This window comes from Canis lupus, chromosome 16, assembly GCF_003254725.2.
Source record: "Canis lupus dingo isolate Sandy chromosome 16, ASM325472v2, whole genome shotgun sequence".
NCBI classification, from domain to species: Eukaryota; Metazoa; Chordata; class Mammalia; order Carnivora; family Canidae; genus Canis; species Canis lupus.
Window position 1 is genome coordinate 40388922 of NC_064258.1, and position 23179 is coordinate 40412100.

Here is a 23179-nt window from a genome sequence, read left to right on the forward strand (position 1 = left end):
TCATGCTCAGTCTTTGCTATTTTTTTCTCACCTTTCAGCTTCTAGCTGTTGGAATGTGCAGGCCTCAGTTTCAGAGGTTTTTTTCTCTATCTGTACTTGCATGATCTCATGCAGTATCTTGGTTTTAAATTCCACTGAAATGCAGATGATTCCCAAATATTTATCTTTAGCCTGGACCTCTCTCCGGAACTTGAGTCTTTAATCCTTTAATCCTTTAATGTTGATACTTCTCAACATATCAGCTTGAATGCCTACTAGGCATCACAAATAAGTATGGGTTGATTAGAAAAGGATGAATAGATACATACATGTATGAGAAAGACATTCACAAGTCACAGTCTCTATAGGAGACTACAGCTCCAGTGTTAGACTTGTATCGTTTGGTACACACTCACTTTCCCCCTTCTCTTCTTCTGACTTCTAAGTGCACATCAGAGTAAAGGCTTGGTGGACTGTGGGACTTGAGTTTGGGGCAACAAAGCATTTAATCAATTAATCAGAAAGCTTACTAAAAACTCCAAGCAAGGAACTTTGATTTACTGGGACTTAGAAGAGAATGAAGAATTTATTCATGTATTCAACAAATATGGGTCAGGCTCTGTACCAGGCACTGGAGAAATAGCAGGCAATAAAATAGACAAGATCCTGACCCCTGAGATTTGCATCATCATGAGCAGAGGAAGAACAGACAATAAACAGAAGGAAATAAATATACAACATGCAAAATGGCAATAGGGCTATAAAGAACAATAGTGCAAGGAATGGAGAACAAAGAAAGTGGCATCTATGGTTTTTTGTGGGTTTTTTTGTTTTGTTTTGTTTTTTGTTTTTCATCTATGTTAGGTAGAGTGATCAAGTCCAGCCTGTGGGAGGGGATGAAGTCTTAAAGGCTTGGGGAAAGGGACAGAGAGAACCATGCATATTCCTAGGGAAAGAGCTTTCCAGACAGAAAGCAGAGCAACAAAATGCTCTGTAGAAACAGATTGCTTAATGTGTTTATAAAATAAAGTAACTACTATATAGGACTCAATTGCTATTTGGCTTGTTTTCTTCTCTCTTCCCCCATGCATAGTAAATGAGGGAGATCTTTACAGAAGTATCCAGCACATCTATAAAATATATGATTTTAGTTTAAAGAAGATTATATCATGTAAGTTCTATATTCCCTTTGCTTTTCTACATTAAAAGAAATCGATTGTTCGTTTAGGTAAGAATGGGAACACAAAATGACAGCACAAGCCATTTTAATGGAAGCATCAATCAAAACCCAGTGTGATACTGTCTGTGGATACACAATGCGGTAGCTGAGTATAAACACAAATATGCGGGCTCATTTCTATTTCTGTGGAATGTTCAGCACAAGATGTTTTCTTGAAGGTAGGACATTTGTCATACTGTGTTTATGACCACAAAAATGGATTTGGATAGTTCTTATTTTCCTTTCTTCTCTCAAGAACAATTTAAATTAACCTAAGTCAGGTTATCTGGACATATCTTACCCTCTTGTTACACAAAGTATTCTATTTTGTTATTATTTGTATTTTAATTTTGAGTTGCATTTCCTGGCAAGTGTTCTTTCAATGTTTAAATCTCATTGCATGATGATACACTGTTGGTTACTTTGGGGTGTTTGGAGATTATGAATGAAGAAAACATTACTATGTTACTTATTGAGAAAAATCTGTCTTCATTTTTCTGGGAAGCTCATTTTCCTAGACAAAACTGGAATAAGATGGAAAACAGTGTAAACTTCCTTGCCAGGTTGGCCACATAACTCCAAGCAATCTATGGATCGAAACATGGTGTAGCCAAATAGTCCAGTTTCCTACATTAATAAAGATTTTTAGAAGAGATTGTCTATCCCAGAGAAGATAGGCTAATTCACATTAAAGAGTTGAACTAGTTATTTGTACATTAGAACCTTTGTTTCTTAAATTCCCAGCTTGATTACTGCAAATGGCTCTAGCTAGGTCTTTGGTTCCTCATTCCGTGCTCTTCTTGTACCTAAACACAAATAATTGGTCTGTTACTTCTTGGTAATTTGTGCTGCAAAATTCTCAAAAACAAAAACAAAAAAAAACTAATGAAGTACATTGCAAAATTATCTTAATATATCATCTTTTGAGTTATTAAGTTAAAAAAAGCCCTCAGTGCCCAGTAGTAATAATTATTAAAATCTTCCCCAGTGTAGAGGTTAAGAAAGTAATAATTAACACTATCCAGTAGACTCCTAATGACAAATTGTAGCTCTACAACAACGAGGTGGTAAATGTATATTTTAGAAAATTAACATTGAGCATATCGAATATATGTATACAAGCCCTCTAGCCCATAGTTTATAATGAACTCCCAAATCACAAACAACAAAACAATTTTTTGCTTATGAATATGCACCTTTATGGTCAAACAATGGTTTCACATGCAACTCTTTCTGCTTAGTTAATAGAGCTGATTTCATTCCACTTTTTGGGTTCTGAAACGATGGGGTGGAGCAGACACTGTATGTAGTGCCAGGTCATAAATTAAGAAATATTTAGTCTTTTTTTGTTTGTTTTGGGCTTTTTTTTTTTTTTAAGATTTTATTTATTTACTCATGAGAGACACAGAGAGAGAAAGGCAGAGACAGAAGAGGGAGAAGCCGGCTCCACGCAGGGAGCCCGATGTGGGACTCGATCCGGGATTCCAGGATCATGCCCTGGGCCAAAGGCAGGCGCCAAGCCACTGAACCACCCAGGATCTCCAATATTTAGTTTTATACTTGGTGATTAGTTATATTTACCAAAAATACCTAACTTACAAACATCTACTGTAGCATTTTAGCTCCATTTCCACATTGGTTAAATTATACTAGAAATCACAGAGCTTAAACTAGAAAAAGGGCAATCAGGGCAATTACTAAGGAATGTGGATTAGCAGACTTTCTCCTCACTTTGTCTGCTTTGAAGGATTCTACTTTGCGATCTCAGTTTCTTATTATTCCCTGCCTTTCATGGAAAATTTTGGTAGTCTTCTCAACTCATATTAAGATGGAATTTGGAGAAGTTGGGGAAGAGAAGAGCAATCAATACAAGGGTCAAGGTTCCTGAGAGCAAGATGGGGGAACACTCTTACTGCCCTTCTTCCTGAACCCCTACTGTACTGACCGGGCCAGACCCAACTCGGAAGCATCCAGCCTGTGTAGAACCACCAACAAGTGCCCGTGGCTGAAGAAAACGTACAGTCATCTCTCTCTCTCTCATCCTGTTTATCACATCTCCTCAACACTCTCCTTCAAGCATTTACTGTTTCTCTAGTCAGTAAACTGTTCTACCCTCAGACTTTTCCACCCTCAGACTTTTCCCTCCTATTCAAACCATCAACATCTTACAGCCTCTCTCTCAGCAGATGGAAATGCTTCTTTTATTACAAAAAAAGTAAGACCACTAGGAAACAATGTTCTTAACTTTCTCCTACCAAACCTACTTATTTGCACCTGGACCCTGATCAGTCTTTCCTCAGGTTTTAAGAAAGAACTGTTTCTGCTTCTAATTAATCCCTCTATTTATGTACCATTCACTGGATAGTATAGAACTGTGTTGAGAATTGTTTCCTTTTCAAGCATTTTTTCCCTAAAAGAATAATTATCTCTCTCTTCCTTTCTTCCCTCTACTCCTCCCCACTGTTCCAACATTTTCCCCACCTGGCATCATTAAATCAGACTAAGGAGGGGCACCTGGCTGGCTCAGTTAAGTGACCAACTGTTGATTTCAGTTCAGGTTGTGATCTCAGGGTCGTGGAATCTAACTCCATCCTGAGCTGCATGCTCAGCAACATGAAGTCTGCTTTCCTCTCCCTCTGCTCCTCCCCCCATGTTGCGTGCTCTCTCCATCTCAAATAAATAATCTTTAAAAAAATAAATAAGGGGCTCCTGCATAGCTCAGTCAGTTAAGCATCTGCTTTCTGCTCAGGTCATGATCCTGGGGTCCTGAGATTGAGCCTTGTGTCGGTCTCCCTGCTCAGTGGGGACTCCCTCTCCTTCTCCCTCTGCCTCTCCCCTGCTCATGCTATCTCTCTCATAAAATAATTTTTTTAAAAGTCAATAAATCAGAATAAGAGGCATTATCTCCCATTTTTAAATAAAACATCTGTCTAGATACTATATTTCCAACTAGCTACTGCCTGATTTTATTATTCTCTCTTACAGCGAAATCCTTTGAAAGCATCTATGTTCACTGTCTCTTTTGCTTTTCATTCTCTCTAAAACTCTTCCAATAGGATTTTGTCCACACTATAGTGAAACTACTGCCAAGGTCACTAAAGATCTCCAACTTTCCAGATACAAGTCACTATTCTCGACTGTCTGCAGCACTGGATCGAGTTAATCTCTCATTTATTTTTAAAGATTTTATTTATTTGAGAGAGACAGAAAGTGAGTGAGAGAGAGAGGGAGAGCAACCATGAGCTGGGTGGGGGAGCAGAGGAGAGGAGGGAGAGGGAAAAGCAGACTCCAAGCAGAGCGGGGGAGCCAGTGTGGGACTTGATCCCAGGACCCCAGGATCATGACATGAGCTGAAGACAAACACTTAACCAACTGAGGCACCCAGGTGCACCTCTCTCATTCTTTAAAGGTGTTCTTCATCTGGCTCTAGGTGTCCACTACATGGCCAGACCATTTCTATTAGTCTGTCTCATAAAATCGTCCTCCTCTACCTTTCAATGGCAGCATGAGTAGGGTAGAGCAAATCATTTTTTCCTTAATGATTTTGTATTCAGAAATATATATACTTCAGTGCTTTGTTCTAGAAGATTGAGATTCTTTTGATGAGACCAAATACAATAACACTCAAATAGAAGAAAGACAGAAACCTTTGTTACATACAGCTCAGGATGAGAGAAAGCTACCATGCAGGGCCACTTGGGAGTTGTAACAGGGACAGGATAACAAACTGAAGCTCTGGAGAGCGGCTTTCCTACCCGTATGGGGTGGGGTTAGCTAGATTTGGCTGTGTCCCTGGAGGCTGGCTAATTTAAATAACTTCTCTAGGCCCTTGGACCTAGGACCTGTCTCTAGAAGTCTGGTACCTGGCCCTGGGGAAATGAAGGTAGATGTTTTGGGCCCAGATAAGGGAATTGGCTAGGGTGTGGTAGAAGCAATCAGCCACACAAGAAGAGGAACTAACTGGCCTCTAGCCAGGGTCTCAAAATTATAGCAGGAAAGCATTAAAGAGGAGAAAAACTGTATTATGCACTTGACCTTTTATCATAAATACTCACACACATGCTCTTGTTCTGTTCTGCCATCTTTTAGTTTCTATTCTGATTCCTTTAGTTAAGACACTTTACTACTTTTTCTTTCAGATGGAGTGCTTGGATGATAGTTTCTCAGATATTTTTGTCTTTAATCCTGAAATGAAATAAAATCTTAGCTGGGTCCAGGATTCTTGAACTGTACCATTTTTCTCACAGTGGTTGATAGCTGTTCTTTCACTGTCTCCTGGCTTCCAAGGTTTTAGATGAGGATTCTGACTTTTTCCTTTGCTATTTTTTTTTTTTTTTACCCTGAATCTTATAACATTTTTCCTTTCTCTTTTTTCTCCCTGGAGTTCGAAAATTTTACAGGATGTCTTTAGGCATCATGTCTTTTCTCATCAGTCTGGTCTGGGGCTCGGAAAGCCCATTTAATCTGTGGCACCAGGTTTTTAGTTCACACACAAAAATTTCCCATTATTTTTCCTTTTATTGACTCCCCAGTCTTTCTTCTCTCTCTCTCTCTCTCTCTCTCTCTCTTCCTGGTAGTTATTTTAATCTTATATTAAGTCTCCTATTCTATCCGCCAAGATTTTTTTTCCCCTTCATGGTTTTGCTTTAATTTCTCTGCCATTTTTATTCTGTGCATTTGGAATGTTCCTTGTACTTCTTGATCTGCGAGGACACACGTCTGAGTAGGAAACATCCTCTCCTTCAACTTACCTCTGGTATTGTTTGGTGGATAAATCATGTTGTTAATCTACAAACATCCTTTCCCTGAGTGTACTTTATACTTGAATTCCTTTACATATTCTCATTATTTTTAACCAACTGTCATCTCAATCCCTCAGCAGTTTTACTTCTCTAGATGCATTCTGGCCATTCTTTACTTGAATGTTGGTCTCTTTTAGATCCATTATTCTTTTCTTTGTTGGACTGCAGAGGGTCAGGCCACAATAGTCCCATAGGTAGTGGAAGTCAACAGCATCTCCACCCTCTGCAGAGGATAGAAAGATTCTTATCAGGTCTCTTTATTTGGACCTCAAAAGTACCCAGGCTTCTCTTCAATGCCTCTGGGCTCCAGAAATCAGTGGCCCACTCATTACTCTTCAGTCCTTTAACATGCTTTGTTTTTTATTAGGTCACTTATTTAGATGTAAATTATCTCATCAGAATAAATGCTGCAGGAGGCCAAGCTTCTGCATGCTTCATGGTTCTCTCTCCAGTGATTGGCACATAGATAGTACTTGTTCCATAAAGATTTCTGAAGGTTTAATGAATTAAGGAAGGAGGAACGTCTGGAAGAAAAGACCAGAGAAGCTGTGAGAGAGAAATGGCTACTAGAAGAGAGAGTGATTAAGGGATGTTGTGGTGAAGAATATGTTTGAAGAAATGCCAAAAAAAAGTGTGAACAATGTTGACATTTCTTGTGGTTGTTTTTCTTCTTTCCACAACATTCCTCTGTGGACCCTGGATTGCATAGTGCTACTAATATGATTAAAGTGATTTGACTGTCTTTACGTGGTTTGTATATGATTTTAAAAGTAAAAGTAAAAAAATGAATTATATTTATACATACAAATCAATGCCAATGAGAAACTTCCAAATGGTGACATTAGCAAATCATAGATTTGATGTGAAACTTCAAACCACTTGGAATAGACTTAGCCAGGCTTAGTGAATAGTCAAATTAGTGAGATATAAGCAATTATATACATCTACTTTGGTGTTTCAGGGAGAGGAAAACACTTCTAGAGACTGTACATTACATGGATAGAAGACAAAAGAAGAAGGGAAAAGGAATTAAAAAAAAAACATTTGGAAGAAGTACAAGAAAGAAAGAATATTGTTTCTCTGGAGCACAGTGAACAATTTACCTTACCAATAGTGTAGTGTGTCAGAAAAGAAAAAAAATCAATTATCTTGCCTTGCTTTTTAAAACACACTAGAAAATACCCAATATTTAAATCTGCCTTCGATGAGATTCATCTTCAAACAGATCAAAGAATATGAGAAAACATTTAGTTTTCTAATTCATTTGCCTAAGATCTACAATTGTGTGACTTCATTTAATTTTTATTTAACATGTGGCTGAGGAAGAAAGGAGACATAGGAGATCAAACAGATTCAGTAGGTAAATACATTGTATTAGGAATATCTGGGAAAGATTTGAGTTAATGCATTGTTCAGATAAGTCAGGTATGTTAAACACAGTTTGTAGTTCTTTAATCTTTATATATATATTCATATGTATACACATATACAATATATAAGTATACATATATGTTCTTTAATTTTTATATATACATATGTATACATACATATGTATGTATACATATATGTATATATACAAAGATTAAAGATATACACACACACACACAGATCAATCTCTCTCACTATAGCTGAAGACTCTATAGGCATCCTTCCTTAAATGAAAAATTTTTAAGCCAGATGTGTTTCTACAAAAAATAATGTAAAATCTGCACATACTTATAAGCTTCATGCATACTATGTATTATTTATAGAGGGAGAATAAAGCAAAGAAAAAACCACCAGGTGGAAACATGAGAGGACCTGACTTTTGGTCCTGATTTGCATACAGCTTGGTTTTTAAACATTATGGGGTCTTAGATTTCCTTTTGCAGAAAGAGTTCAACTATATGATCCTATTGCTTTCCAACTCTAGGTTTTAATTACTAGAATAAATTTTGGCTGAAAAAAAATTCTGATCACATTTAACCTTAATTGTGGAATTTGTGTATGTGGTGTGTGTACATATATATGATATACATATGTAGATGCATGTATGAATATACACATATATGTGTATATTCAATGGTGCTCACTAAAGTGAAGACTCTGATTCAAAATGTAAAATTTGACTGAATGCAGTTACATGTTTATGGAGTCATCTATTTTTTTTAGCAACTGAGATCTAGTGAGAACCTATTACTTTGACAGCAAAGATGAGGGAATGCTTAGGTACTTGCTCGACATCTTTCATCATAGTGTTACAAATTCTGCAGGATTCACTGGCTTATGGTGTGAAGTAGGCCAGCAATGAGATATACTGGTGAACCTCAGTAAACAAAATGCACCACACTTATTATGTATTACCCACAGCAATGATGCTTTAAAAACATGGTTCTTTTCCACAAGAATGTGTACACCTATCTATGCTACGCAGGCAAATAGGTGTATCACTTTGAAAGTAAATTTGAGCCATTCTTCATTTTGTCAATTTAAACTTTTTCATAGACTTGAACGGTTGTTAGAGCACCATCATTTGTGGATTTAAAAGCCACCGGTAATTTGTCCTTAAAGATGCAGATTTTCTCCCATAAATCTCTTTTTTTCTTATAGAGTAAAGTGACAATAAATGCATTGTGTGTTTCCATTCTTGTACAAAATAGAACTTGATGATTATATTTTAATGAGGGCTGTGGTTTCAATGTGTGAGCAAAGTAATTGCTTAGAAACCTTTTGCAATCTTATTCAAATCAGATTAAATATCTGAATACTACACCAGAAAAATAAGAGGACAATTTTCAACCATTCTTAGTCACTGAATAAATAGAAAGGAAGGTGAAATTGCTCATATCACACCTTATAATTATGTCTCTCCTGCTGAGGTATCCCAAAAGGTGCAATTAAAAGATAACTATACAGAAAATAATGGCTTAATTTAATATTGAAATAGAAATACAATGATTTTGAGTATTCAGAAAGTGGATTTGCTTCTTGGTTCTCCATCATAGTCATCTGCCCAGTGGATAAACTCTTCTTTGAACTAATTAGCACTAATGAGAGACACCCTTCATATGGAATTACATAGTCCGTAGTTAACCTCAGAACTTAGAGGACCTCAAACTTTATGTCAGAAACGTAAGAGGACTCTTACTTTTTAAAATTCCTTTTGTTGTTATTGTTTAGAATGTATACTTTCCACCTTTAGAAGTAGAAGAAGTACATCAAAATACTAAAATACATTTAGTTATGCTTGATATATTAATTTCCTACTGCTGTTCTAACATTACCACAAATTAGTGGTTCAAGACAACACACATGTATTATGCTATAATTCTTCATATCAGAAGCCTTAAATGGCTCTTACTGGGTTAAAATCAGTATTGACAAGGCTGTAGTCCTTCAGTAGTTTCTAAGAGAGAATTCTTTTTCTTCTCTTTTCTAGCTTCCAGAGGTCCCTGCATCCCTTGGCTCACACTCTTCTTACACCTTCATAGTGGACAATAATAGGTTAAGACCTTTACGTGTGGCCAATTTCTCAATTTGATGTTTGCTTTTCAATCTTATTATGTTTTCCATGTACAGATATTTTTATATCAGCATAATCATATATACTGACTTTAAAATATATATTCATTGTTGGTATGCCCACAAGTTATAATATAATTACATATTAGCTAAATATTTTCAGTTATTTTCTTCAAATTTTTATGGCTTAATTGTTTTAGTTTTAACTAAAATACATATTTTAGTATATTTGAATACATAAGGTAAAAAGATAAGAAAATTAAAATTAATCCCTGCATTTTAATAATTTAATTTATTCTAATTAAATATTTTGAAAAAAAAACAATACTTTTCAAATTCATTTCAGTAGAAGGCCAGTATATTATGAAAAAACTCTTTACTCAGGTAACTTTGGAAATATTCATTCCGTTCAGTAGGATTAGTTACTTCACTGCTTTTAGGGTCTCTAATGTGCTCATGCTTTGTGAATTTCTAAGAAAATGAAATATGAGGTGATATTTCCTGAATTTGGCTATACAGTCCTTTCTCAAAAGTAGCCTTATGTTACAAATGATTTGCACTTTGAATAATTATACATAGCATTATTTTGATAAATGATAAAATGTGAGGCAGTTTTTAAGTTATTTGTGCTTTATTTTTTGCAATAATAGGAAGCATTTATTTCCTAAATTTCTGATATACTGAAAAAAGTGGAAGAAATTCAGGGCCAACTATGGAGTTATTGATATAAAAATAGTGTGAAATAACTTGTTTGCCTGATTTCTAACTTCCCCTTAGATCTGTCATCTTGTTAAGTAAACTACATTGCTTTCACATTGTCAGTTATAATTATTAATTAGGTCTCTCAGTGCCTAACACAGTTCCTCATATGTAATGTATACATAATGAATAAGGAATAGATACATCATTGTTGTCAGATATATAGCTGGGATCTAAAAATCAAAAATCCTGTTAAACACTATTCCATTTTCATTTTTTTTGCTTCTCAAATATTTATTTACATTATCACCCATGGTACTAGGTTGGCCATTGTGGGGATTAATTCTCTGTGAAGTTTCCTCTCAAAGTCCTAGCAAGAGAGAGAAGAGTTGTATTGAACATACTAACATATGGAACAAGCTATGTTTTGTTGGCATTTCCCTTCGTTTTCCAGATTTTGATTTCAGATCTTCAGATCTGTCTGTTTAGAGGAGGGAGAGATTGCATTTAGTTGGGGTAATCAGTCAAGACTTCTTGGAAATGTTTGCATTTTGGCTGACCTAGAAGGATGATGAAGATAATTCAGAGTATAAATGCTTTCTAGGGCTGACTCAGATGCCACAGTATCTATGACAGAGACAAGAAAAAATGGAGCACATATGGAAAAAAAAAAAAAAAAAAAAAGTACCACTATTTGCCCAGAGAATTGAGATATGTTAGAACTAATGACAGTGATTTGGAAAAGATAAGTAGGGGCCACAGTACAAAGGAGATTTAGTAAAAGGGATTTAACTTTTCTCCAATTGAAATGTCTTTTCTTGTCAGGCTCGAAAATAGAGAAAATTACTTCAGTCTGTTACTTCTCTTTACTACACTTTTAGTGATGTCTTGAATGAGATAAACAGATAAACTAAATGTTTAGAGACTACTGTTTACTAACTCTTGAAGACCTTCAAATTGGGCCAAACCTCTTAATTTCTTTGTAACGAATTTAAAATGCAGACACATATTTATACTATCTATTACAGAAAGAAGCAGTGTTAATAATTTAGAAATGATCTTCCATGTTGGTAACTTTTTCTCATTAAAATGCTATGTGTTTCTCACAGGATGGTTGTGAAAAATGAAGGTGACCGGACACGATCACATCATTTAACTTGTGCTTATGGATAGTGTGTGACCTGATCCTAAAAATCAACCATTATTATTTTCATTTTCCAGATGAGAAAACTGAGAACCAAAGAGGTGATAGAATTTGCCCAAGGTTACCTATCCCAGTAAGAGGCAGAAGAGTAGGAGTCCAGGGAATTTGATCTCACAGTCCAATCCTATCCTTATAGAAATATACTGCCTCTGAAGGAGTGCCAGAGCCCCTGATACATAAAAGAAACTCACTAAAGTCTCACAATTCCCTTTTGCTTTAAATTCTCTTTATTTTGCTTTGCTTTCTTTTCTTTCTTGTATATTAAGTATTTTGATGACATTCTGCTATAGTGGGGAGGGATAGAGAAAAATGCTTTTAGAAAACCTCTTTTCCATTCTTATTTTTTAATGAAAAACATTAGTCTTCTTATGTCACACAAACAACTTTAATGTAAAGTACAGGCATCTATATATCAAACATTAACCAATATATGCATTTTGTAAGGAAAAAAATCAATAGTCACAATCATTAGGTGTGTAAGTAAAGTTACCAATCATTCCTTCTCTACACAGTTTTCCCAAGGGAACTAAGTACACAAAGAAACATGGCAACAATGCTAGGTAAGAAGCTGCCACTATAGTATTACCTGGACTAGAGTCGAATACCTCAAGGGCAGAGTTCTGATAAAGTACTGTTGGGGCATGCAGGGTGCTGGATGTGAACAAAGCATCTCCTTTCCATTAGCCTAAATCCTAATCTTATTAATATGCTTCCCCCTACAGGGGTGAACAATCCAGAGTGAGAACCAGTCTGCTTTAGCTGTGTGTACAGAGCAAGAGCACAGAAAGAGCTAGTTGGCTTACTGATTTCAGCTGGAGGCGGCAGGAAGCTGGAGTGAGAGGTGCACACAGAGGTGTGTATTTCAGGCTGCAGTGATTCTGCTCATTGATAAATATGGGCCAATCAATGCCATGGAATATGATCAAGGAATGGAAAACTGGAAGGAACAGAGGGGATCTCACTCTACCAAAAAAAATCAACACTTTAAGATAGCTTAAAAAAAATTCAAGCTCAATTGTTAGGCAGGCAATATACTAGCATGGATCATACCTAAACTCTAGGAGAAGAATTTACAAATAAATTTACTCTTCAGTTATCTGAAAGAAAAATTTCCTTCTTATGAGATAACACTCAGTTAAATCATTATATAAAGCGTCACAGCAGATGGAATTAATGGATAATAAGCTTATTTGGAGTTGCTTAAAAAGTGAACATAACATTGCACTTGCTGGTAAAGACGTTTTACTTATATTCATTGATGTTACAGCTTTAATATGTTGCATGTAAAAAAGTAATCACATATACAGAAAGTATATACACACAGAAATACACACACGAAGTACTAACCCAGAAAGACTATATGACAGAAAAAAAAAATGTTTCTCAAGAATAAATAGTACTCTTAGCTCCAAGATAAATGTAACTATATGAAAAGTAATTAAACAGACTCAACCTTCATTTATATGTTGAGAGAAAACAGCTCCAGGACAATACAGTTCATGTGTTTTCAACCATATTCACATTTTTCATATCCCTAATGTATTCAGGAGTTCTCTGCATTAAGACCTGGAAATGAGCAAAGGATTTCAGTGAGCATTGCCTAAGAAACCCTCCAGCGATTATCTCATTCTATATGTGGGTACACATTTAATTGATTTTCTATTTGTAGGCTATTTTTATAATTTTGTGACTTAGAAATTAATTAGCACACAGCTATTGGAAATGTAAACAATATTTGTCTGTAGTTACACACATGAATTTCATTCTGTGGAGATACAAGAAATTTCTGCCATGTACAAAAGATTTCATTTTATTGCCTTAAGAGATACTAACCTGATTTGATTAGTATCATTAAGCACATTTGTTTCAGCATGTACACACACACACACACACACACACACATATATATGTTCTTCAAATTCTCTTTTAACTAGTCTTTACCTATTAATAGTTTGTTCATTAATCCCCCAATTGAATAAAATTGCTGAATGTATTTTATATTTGCATGAGATTTCAGTTTTAACTTTTTGAAAGTTATAAATTACCATACACACATAAATCAATAAATATATTGATTCAAATGGATGTACATTAATAATTAATGTTACTGGGAAGTGGTTCAGAGTGATCATAATAGTTATTGAGTTTCTTTATGACCAATGCAATGAGAACATTCTTCCCAACTCTGCAAGAAAATGTTATAACTTTTTGCCAGATACTTTGCTATGCATGGCCACTTTACAACCATACAAGCTGTGTACTATATAAACATATGGGTACAGTTTACATAGATGCTTCCAGGAGTTGTACAATATGGCAGCTTTGTTAAAGTGGAATAGTAACAGGGACACCTGTTCTAATAATAATGAGATGCCTGGGTGGCTCAGCAGTTGAGTGTGATCCCAAGATCCGGGGATAGAGTCCCATTTGGGATCCCTGTCAGGAGTCTGCATCTCCCTCTGCCTATGTCCCTGCCTCTATCTGTCTCTCATGAATAAATAAAATCTTTTTTAAAAAAGTGGGAAAAAAAGTGGTATAGTAACCTTTATTGAACACACTTTTTTTCAGTTAAAGATTTGATTTATCCAAGTACCTGAAAACATTATATAATAGACACCGCTTTGGTTTAGATGTCACTTATTCTATGCTATGAACCACAGACTTACTGCCAAATTGTTTTCAGAAAACTTAAAATGGCACTGATAGTTTATAAACTGTATACCTGATAAAAAAAAATGAGAAAGACAATTTAATGTTTCATCCAGATCCAGACATGCATCAAATTAGAAAACAGCTCCAACTAGCAAATGGGTATTTCATGAAGATATTTTAGAAGAAATGGTTTGTTATGGACAGTTCAGAAATGCTTCCCCAAAGAGTGGATGGTTTTTTAAAAAGTTTCAGGTCATAGGCCTTGCAGAAAACACTGCCACCCAACATACTGATTCATGGCTAGGAAACAAGGGTCTTCCAGGGTCCGTGTGGCTGGGTGGGTGCCTTTACAATCATGTTTTTGTGCCATAACTAAGGGGGTCCTTTAGACTGAACAAAGAGCAGGTGGGGGCTGTACACCATCAGTTACAGTGGAAGGCATTGTAAAAGACGATCCAAATGTTCATAGAGAGGGCAAAAGGTATCATAAGCTCTTCTTTCATGAGCTCCCACATGCTGACATATTCTTTCCGCATCTACCTATAGGCACCATTTTAAATGTTCTATGTATATGCATATCTACTTTTTTGGTTTGATTTATAAGGAAGTGATAATAAAGCAGCTTAGTAATGTGTGGGCTCAGGGCAGGGTGGGGGGGCGTGGAGTAGGCTGATGTGAATTACCTTATGAACCTAACAACTATAAGAAATCTGGGGTGGTGGTGATAGAAACGACTTCTTAAGACAAGCATTTGGACAAACAGAAGCATTTGTTCTTCCTAATTACTAAATAGTTCATTTCCATAATTCCAATTGTTTTTCTATTTCTTTAGCTTTTAGTATCATTTTTCTTTTTTTTTTTTCATTTTTCTTTTATCAAAACCCTATAGGCATTAATTTTTAAAAATTTTTTTAGAGAGAGAAAGAGGGGGAGGGAGGGGCAGAAGGAGAGAGAGAGAGAGAGAGAGAAAGAGAGAGAGAATCTTAAGCAGGCTTCACACCAGTGAAGATCCTAAGGCAGGGCTTCATCTCACAAACCTAAGATCATGACCTGAGTCGAAATCAAGAGCCAGATGCTTACTGACTAAGCTGCTCAGGCATTCCCTAAGGAAGATTTTTTTTAAAAAAGAAATACAGAACAATAAGTAGGAACTATAGCCAAAGAAGGAAGATTTGCTTCTTTAACACATGCTTTTAAATTGATTAAAGCTTCACAAGAATAGTGAGGCAATCTAAAATACAGTTTTGACAGGTAACTATACTATTCATGTCAACATTAATCCATGTAAAGTGAGCATCAAGGTCAACTATCTAGAACATTTTAAGTTAATTTCAGCATTATTGAAAGAATGGCAAGATGGATCCTTTATTTGCACATATCACTATGGGATTCAGTTTAAAGTACTATATTTAACAATCCTTGAAGGTTTTTGAAAGAAAATTTGATTATTTTATTAAATAGTATTAAATCTAATAGTATTTCAAAATGTGAAGGCACTTAAAGATCTTATAAATTCACCCCCATTACATCTGAATATAAGCAAAAAGATATTCAACTATGCCCAGATTCTTAGACATTTCTAACACCAAAAACAAAGCTCTCACTACTTCTTTAGTCAACGTAGGATATCTTTAAAAATATCTAATTTTTAATCAGCTCTTCCTTCAGTTGAGCAAAATCCATCTTCAGATACCTACCAACAGTTGGGCAAGGAGTTGAATATAAAACTCTAAGCTGAGTTTCAGAAAGAAATAATAGAAGTGGAAGGAAAAAAAAATCTCTAGAGTCGGTAGGAGAAATAAATGCCCAGATTTAGTAATGCCAGCAAGTCTCAGTACACATACATCCAAATGATCTGTAGGCACACTGTACTGAAATTGCAGAACATCTAAGACAACAATCTTAAAAGTAACCAGAAGGAAACATACACTTTAAAATAGAGAATTAGACTTAAATCTGACCTCTTACTACAAAACAAAAGCTAGAAAGCCAGGAAATGATATTTTCAAAGGACTGAGACATAATATTTGTCAATATATTGTTGCACAGTGATTATATTCAAAGCAGGTGAAACCAAAGACGAAAAACAGACTTCTCCACCAATATTTTAACTATATTGACTGGACTTTAGTCAGAAAGGAAAAAAAAAAAAGTCATAATGACCATACTATGTGTGGTGGCTGCAGAAACACAACACCCTGATCTGCTGCTGGGGGCATAGTGGACAGTAGATCCCCACTGTTGCTCTCTGGGTGTCACTGGGTTTGCTTTGAACCTTTGTTATACAGCTTGGTCCCAGCAAATGACTGAGCACAGTGGGCAAACCTGTATAGGCCTATTTGCTGGGCTTCTGATGGGCAGGAAGGACTCTAGATCAACCTAGCAAGAACTTTTCCCAGACCTGTATTACAGTTTACTACTCTACCTACAAAGTCTCCTCCCTTATTTGTAACCTTTCCTATTGTATTAATGTTGCTTTATTAGTAACTTTATGAAAAACTTGTAGTCTATACTTCCCTATGGAAGAACTGTTAACTAGTAATCTGCATGAGGATCGGTGGTCTATAAATCATGTAAGGAGACTTACTGGGATTTCTGAAGGGATCAGTGACTTGGGATAGGTCTCTGTTTTAACATATTTCTTAATGGGTTCAGAATGAAAATGGAGAGAGGAATGGTCTTAGTAGAGCCACCTTGAATCTGTAACATCCAGCATAATGCTGTGCATAGTAGATAATCAAAACTGAAGGAATAAGTGAGTTCAAATCTGTCATTCCCATGATATTTAATAACTGCATAAAATTTACTAAAGAATTTTACAACTTTACAATACTAGAGATTTAATCTACATTAATAAGTATTTATGTTTTTCAGGCAGACAATTGTTCCATTATTTTTCTTTTCACCAGTCCATTCACAGGAAGGGAAAGGATTTTGCCAGTGGCCATTTTTGAAATTCTCATTTAGCTGAGCACCATGGGAAACTGCTACCCTCATTTCCTGAAAATGCTTTGACTTTTACAGTAAAATGAAATCTGCAGTAAAACTTTTCCTAATTAGGTAATATCTGCTGTAAAAAAGAAAGCCATAAAAAATGTAATATTGTGCACTCTGGAAAACCTTGCCACTGACAGGTCTTCTGCAGCAAGGCTGCCAGCCCAGGGATACGAACCCTAAAACAGGCTTGTAAAGGTTACTAACAATGCATGGAATCCTCCTTGTTGTCATTTCCATCTGCACTTTTGCATCAGTCTTATTTTTTAATCACATTCTCGCCAACATGGAGAGTGTTCTTAAAGCTTCTGTGGAGTTCTTAATCCATATCCTGCTTTATAATACACAGCTTTCTTTGAGGGGCTCTGGCTTGAGGATGCAGTCACATGGCTACACACAGCACCAGGTCAGCTTGGATCTTTTTCCATGCTGTTGACATCTGATTGAGCTCTCTCCTTTCTGTATTCTCTTTACATTTCATTCCCCCTTCAAATCTTTGTTTTTCCCACTGAGAAGAGAAAGCCTGACTTTCAAGTGGAGCTTGAGTGTTTACTACTCGTGTTGATGAGTCTCTCCTGTGAAAATGGATTTTGCTTTCCTTTCAGTTTTCTCCTCTATTTTCAGTTCAAGACAATCCTGTGTTTACAGACAGATAAAATCATCTTGTCATCAAAACCCGGGGGCGGAATAGTTAAGGCTATTGAGACTTCCAAGATGCTAACATGATGATGTAAAAGAAATTCTTTTTCTTTTTTTTTTTTTTTTTTTTTTTTTTTTTTTTTTTTAAATAGGCTCTACACCCTATTTGGGGCTTGAATTCATGACCTGGAGATCAAAAATCTCCTGCTCTACCAACTAAGCCAGTTGGGTGCCCCTAGAGGAATTTTCAATTACAACTCGAATCATGATGTAGATATATTATTTGTAGCATGTGGTAAATCAATAGTTATAAATAAAGAACACAATTTTGATGGAGTTGGGAGATTTGGGGGAGTGGCCAAGGGTCTCTTACATGCATCTCTACCTTTGAGTCCATGCTGACTCCACATACTTTGTGCAGACTCACCCCAGTCCCAGGAAATTTAGCACAATCTCAGCTAATTTAGAACAATCCAAGCTGATTCAGCATATCCGTGACTTATGTTTAATAATCAAACAAAAGCAAAACTAGATCTAAGCTGTGGCTATTTTTTATTTTTTAGCTAGATATCTTGTGCCTTCAGAGTTCTATTCTAGTAACAAATCTAAGGTTTGAGAATATTCCTAATTGGAGACAAATATCCCTAGTGATAAAAGTAAAGCTTTATTCCTAGTAATAAAAGTAAAACTTTTATTAAAATGAGGTATGGAAAAAAATTACAATTATGCATGTGGTTCCATAATTCCCACTTTCAAGGAACAATAAAGTAGAACCTCAGTAACTCATCCAGACTAGTCCCACTTCATAGATCAAGTGAGACTAAAACAGGGTATCTAGGAGGTACACATTTAGAAAATTCTAACAGGCATGGGATAAGAACCAGGTCTCTTGCTTATCAGGGCAGGGAATTTTATCATTATTTTCTAATTTTTTTACTTTATGACTAAAAACAGAAAAATAAATTTAAGTTAATGGAGCTAGGCCCATCATACTTAATCCTTAAAGATTAAGATATATGCAAGAACCTTGGACATGTTTTTTTAATCAAGAGTTTATTTACTGTTAGCAGCATTTTTTCTTGCAGTATATGGTATTAGCAAATGCTATTTTAAATGTCTGGATGTGGCATCATTACTAACACTTAGGGTTTTTTATGGCTTTTTATTAATTTTAAAATACTATGAAAATTTTCAGATGACAATCTAACTGGACAAAGGTATCTATTTCCTCAGCACAAGTGCTCTGAAGAGGACTAACTTATTCCAAATGTAAACATTTTTTCACCCCTTGGCAGATATTACCAAATATATTATTGTTTTCCAAAAAGGTTTCATGCCAACAGCATGTTCAATCCCAGCCAGCTTCACACTCTACCTTTACTAACATTGGTGAGTGTTCCTAAAACAGATTAATGAATTTGATCAAAATGTTGCCATATGACAATCTTTGTTTATAAGTGTTGAGATGTGTCCTTATATTTGCCATCCAAGTTCTATTCATCTCCTGTATATTTTTTATTTCCTTTTTAAAACTTATATATTGGTTGCTTACCATGTTTCTGACTCTATAGATAGCTCTTTAGAGAGAAGAGAATACAAATTCACTTTTGTATTATTTACAAAGTTATGTTCCAGTCTGTTTTCTCATATTTGCAAAAGTTTTAGGTGATTCTTTTCAGTATTGCTTTCCACCCCAAACTTCAGAGGTTAGATCAATACTGAAAATTATTTTCTGATTTTCTTTGACTGGTTTGCACAATTCTTTCCTAATTCTATACAATTTTTCTTTCAAATTAAATGTTTTAGTCTCAAAAATCTTGTCTTAAGGTTTTCTCTACTTTTTAAGTCCAACAGGACAATTTGCAAAGGAGCCAATCTGTGCACACAAACCATAGAGCATATTAAGCCAGCAACATGGTAGGTATCTCATCAAGATCTGTTGCTATCTCAACATAATTTGGGTTCAGTTAATTCTTTCTGCAATGTGTTACATTTTTTCCCCAGTAAATAAATGAACAGAAATCAAAAAACTTTTTTCTTTGAGGCCCAGATGGAAAATGGCTGAAGTTCAGATTAAATGTTTCCACCAGCAGTATGCCCAGCAGGTGAGATAAATTCTAAGCCAGAGCATGAAAGAGATGGTAGACTGAAAAAATAGAAATTGCAAAGCTTACAGAAATCAATAGTGTGTTATAGTCTGTGTGAAAAGCAGCAGAAACAACTTTTAGGCTAACTATTGGAAAGCTGTGTCTGAGGACAAATTAGCTTTACTTTTAAGAGCTAAATGACTTGAAGGGATTCATTTAATACTTTTTTACTTAGGCGAGGCCTAAGTTAGGAAAGTTGAGTGGAGAATTAAGGCTTGCCCTACCATACATCCTTTATCCACTATGCCTTGTCTGCAATGGCCCTCCCTGAGATTTCCGGCAATCCATTTCTTCCTCTCCAAAAGCACAGATCAAGAGGCAAGTACTTCAAGAAGCTTTAACTGTTTCAACTCATTCAATATTGTGATTTCTTGATATGGTGACATTCTTCACATACATTAATATACATATATTTTATATTTGCTATTGGGCTATTATAATTATCTCTGGATACAGCTGAATGAAGATAGCCATTACTGACTAATCACACTGAGAAATCAGGCCAAACAATACTTTCTCATAAAGTGGTTGGACACTGTTTTGGGTTGAATTCTTGTGATCACAACTTTAGCTTTTCTATTTTTCTATACTTTTGCAACTATAGATTTTATCTTAGATGATTTATTTTATCTTAGATGATTTATTAAGAGAAGTACTATTCACTTGGAGCTTACTAATTGTTTTTTATTTATTTATTTATTTTTATTTTGAAATAGAGCAAGTAAACAGGGGGAGGGGCAGAGAGAGAGAACCTTTCGGACAGACTCCATGCTGAGCATGGAGCCTGATGTGGGGCTTGATCCCATTACCCATGAGATCATGACCTGAGTTGAAACCAAGAATTAGATGCTTAACGAACTGAGCCACCCAGGTGCCCCTAAATCTGTTTGTTTGTTTGATTGTTTGTTTTAGATTTTATTTATTTATTCATGAGAGACATGAGAGAGAGGCAGAGACACAGGCAGAGGGAGAAGCAGGCCTCCTGTGGGAGCCCGATGTGGGATTCGATTCTGGGACTCCAGGACCACGCCCTGGGCCAGAGGCAGACACCCAACCACTGAGCCACCAGGTGTCCCTAAATCTGTTTTTTAATGTAATCTTTATAGCTTGAGGAGATGATTGAAAGCAAAAATGAATAAAAAATTTCAAATTTGGACATATTTAATGATATACAATTTTAATTTATTTCCTTTTAGGGAAAATATGTAACAGCAAACCACTGAAATTACATTGCAAAACACTGAAATATTTCTTTAGATTATATTACCATCCAGAGTTGGTCAACAGTGATTACATTAACTTTGGACTTAGTTTCTTTTGCAATATTTAATATTGTTTGCTACTCAGGAATACTACAATTTAAAAAAAAAAGAAACAATTGTTCCTCTAGTGTTGTGAAAGATGAAGTCTATCCTTTCCCTAGATCTCATCATGTTAAGTTTAAGATTTTCATCCATTCAGTTTCAAAAATATTGCCTGCCAACTCTACTCCATAGCAAGGGTCAACAAATGATGGCCTGTCACTAGTGTTTATCAACTAAATAGTATTGGATGTAGTTACATTCATTTATTTGCTTATTGTCGATGGTGATTTTCACACTAGAAGAGTAGACCTGAGTTGTTGTGACAGGGAGCTTCCAGCTGGCAAAGCCTAAAATATTTATCATCTAGCCCTATAAAAATAAAATACTTATTGACGATATAGGAACACGGAAATGGATGAAAAAGGTAAGCATAATTCCTGCCCTTATAAGAGGAGAAACAGGTATTGAACAATCAAGGAATCAATTCAATTGCAATAAGAACTATGTAAGAAAATTCAAGTACAAAAAAAAAGAAAGAAAGAAAGAAAGAAAGAAAGAAAGAAAGAAAGAAAGAAAGAAAGAAAAAGAAAATTCAAGTACAAATTCTTATTTATGTAGACTTTTAGACTATAGATCTATGGACAAATGAGAAGTGTATGAATACATGTTTCATAAAAATTATGTAGAATATTCAGATATATTTATAGATTGAAGGAAAATACCAGTTATTGATAATTGATAGTTTAAATGTTTCTATCATGAATCCTATGATAATGGTAAGGAGGAGAGGAGGATGGTTATCATAGATGTTCTCTTTTAATTATTGTAGTCATAGTCATTTTCAAAATAGTTGGTTAATAAGTATTATATGAGTAACTGAAACTTTTGTTTTATATCTATATCTATATATATTTACCTAGTTACAGCTGTTTTTAGTTGTTCAATGAATTTGTTTATATTTTCCAAATCTTTCTTGCAAAGATCCCTTAAGTGGTATACAATAAAAGAAATACAGGTGATGCAACAGAAATAGAAAATCAAAACAAAGATAAATGATACAGATGTCAGCCATTATATTCAACATAATTTTACATTTGACTCTGAGCTTGCTCAAAATTATTATAAGAGAAGCCTGATTTGTTATACAGTTTTCTATTTGGAAGAGAAAAAGCAAACCATATCTTTTAGGAAAATATAAAACTTCCCTAGGATATTTTTGAAATTTATTTCCTGCCTGGTGAAAATTAGTTTAAAACTTTAATATGGAATTGATCTTTATTATATTCCTCTAATCTATAAAAACAAAGTATCTTTGTACTTGTGTGCATGATACTTATTAAAATATTCTACATATTTCATATTATACTTCTTACTTGTCCATAAATATATGAGAATTTAGATAAGTTAGAATTTATACTTGAAGTTTCCTATATAGCTCTTATTGTTATCGTACTTACTCTTGTGACTGTTTGATAGGTCTTCTCTCTGAGAATAGGATGCACACACACATTACATTATATTTTACTGTCTTCCCACATCGAAGAAAGTAGTTTTACATCTGTCAATGATAATAAGATACAGGAAGATTTCTGACGTAACTGATAAGCTATTCTTCAGTGGCTTTGTACAAGTGTTGACATTTTCGTGGATCCAAAACACAGATCATGGCTGGCCTATTCTTTCAATGTTCAGATTCTTCAGGATTTCAATGCTTAGATTCTTTAAAAAGGGGAATTCTCTGGTGGCCATGGCTTTGGAAACATCATTTTCCTTAGAACCTTTTTTTTTTTTTTAAGTCTAGAAAAAAATTGCTTCTGGGGATCAGATCTCCTGTTTTATTTAAACAAGGATTATGAAATTCTACCACTCGTTACAAGTGAGTATCTACAGGTGGTTTAGTTGTCATACTTCAAATAAATTCTGTCAGTGAATCCATCATGTTTTCTGGTAGTTTATCTGCTCTACTTTAAAAAGAGAGGTTCTAGCATAATCCCTTCAGAGAACAGTTTCTTAAAAACACTTTCTCAGTCCCTATTTCA

At 35.1% G+C, this 23179-nt stretch overlaps 1 long non-coding RNA gene across 2 annotated transcripts; it reads right to left on the reverse strand.

Annotated features, from left to right (window-relative positions):
• Positions 1-232: 232 nt before the first annotated feature.
• On the reverse strand, positions 233-22717 carry LOC112664464 (uncharacterized). 2 transcript variants are annotated; one of them, XR_003139745.3, is made up of 5 exons: positions 22598-22717; positions 12858-12970; positions 5950-6223; positions 5254-5383; positions 233-2004 (listed from the first exon to the last, which is right to left on the reverse strand). It is a non-coding gene; the product is annotated as an uncharacterized LOC112664464 (long non-coding RNA). The 2 variants fall into 2 exon arrangements; XR_003139735.3 differs by having other exon boundaries at positions 5950-6524.
• Positions 22718-23179: the final 462 nt, after the last annotated feature.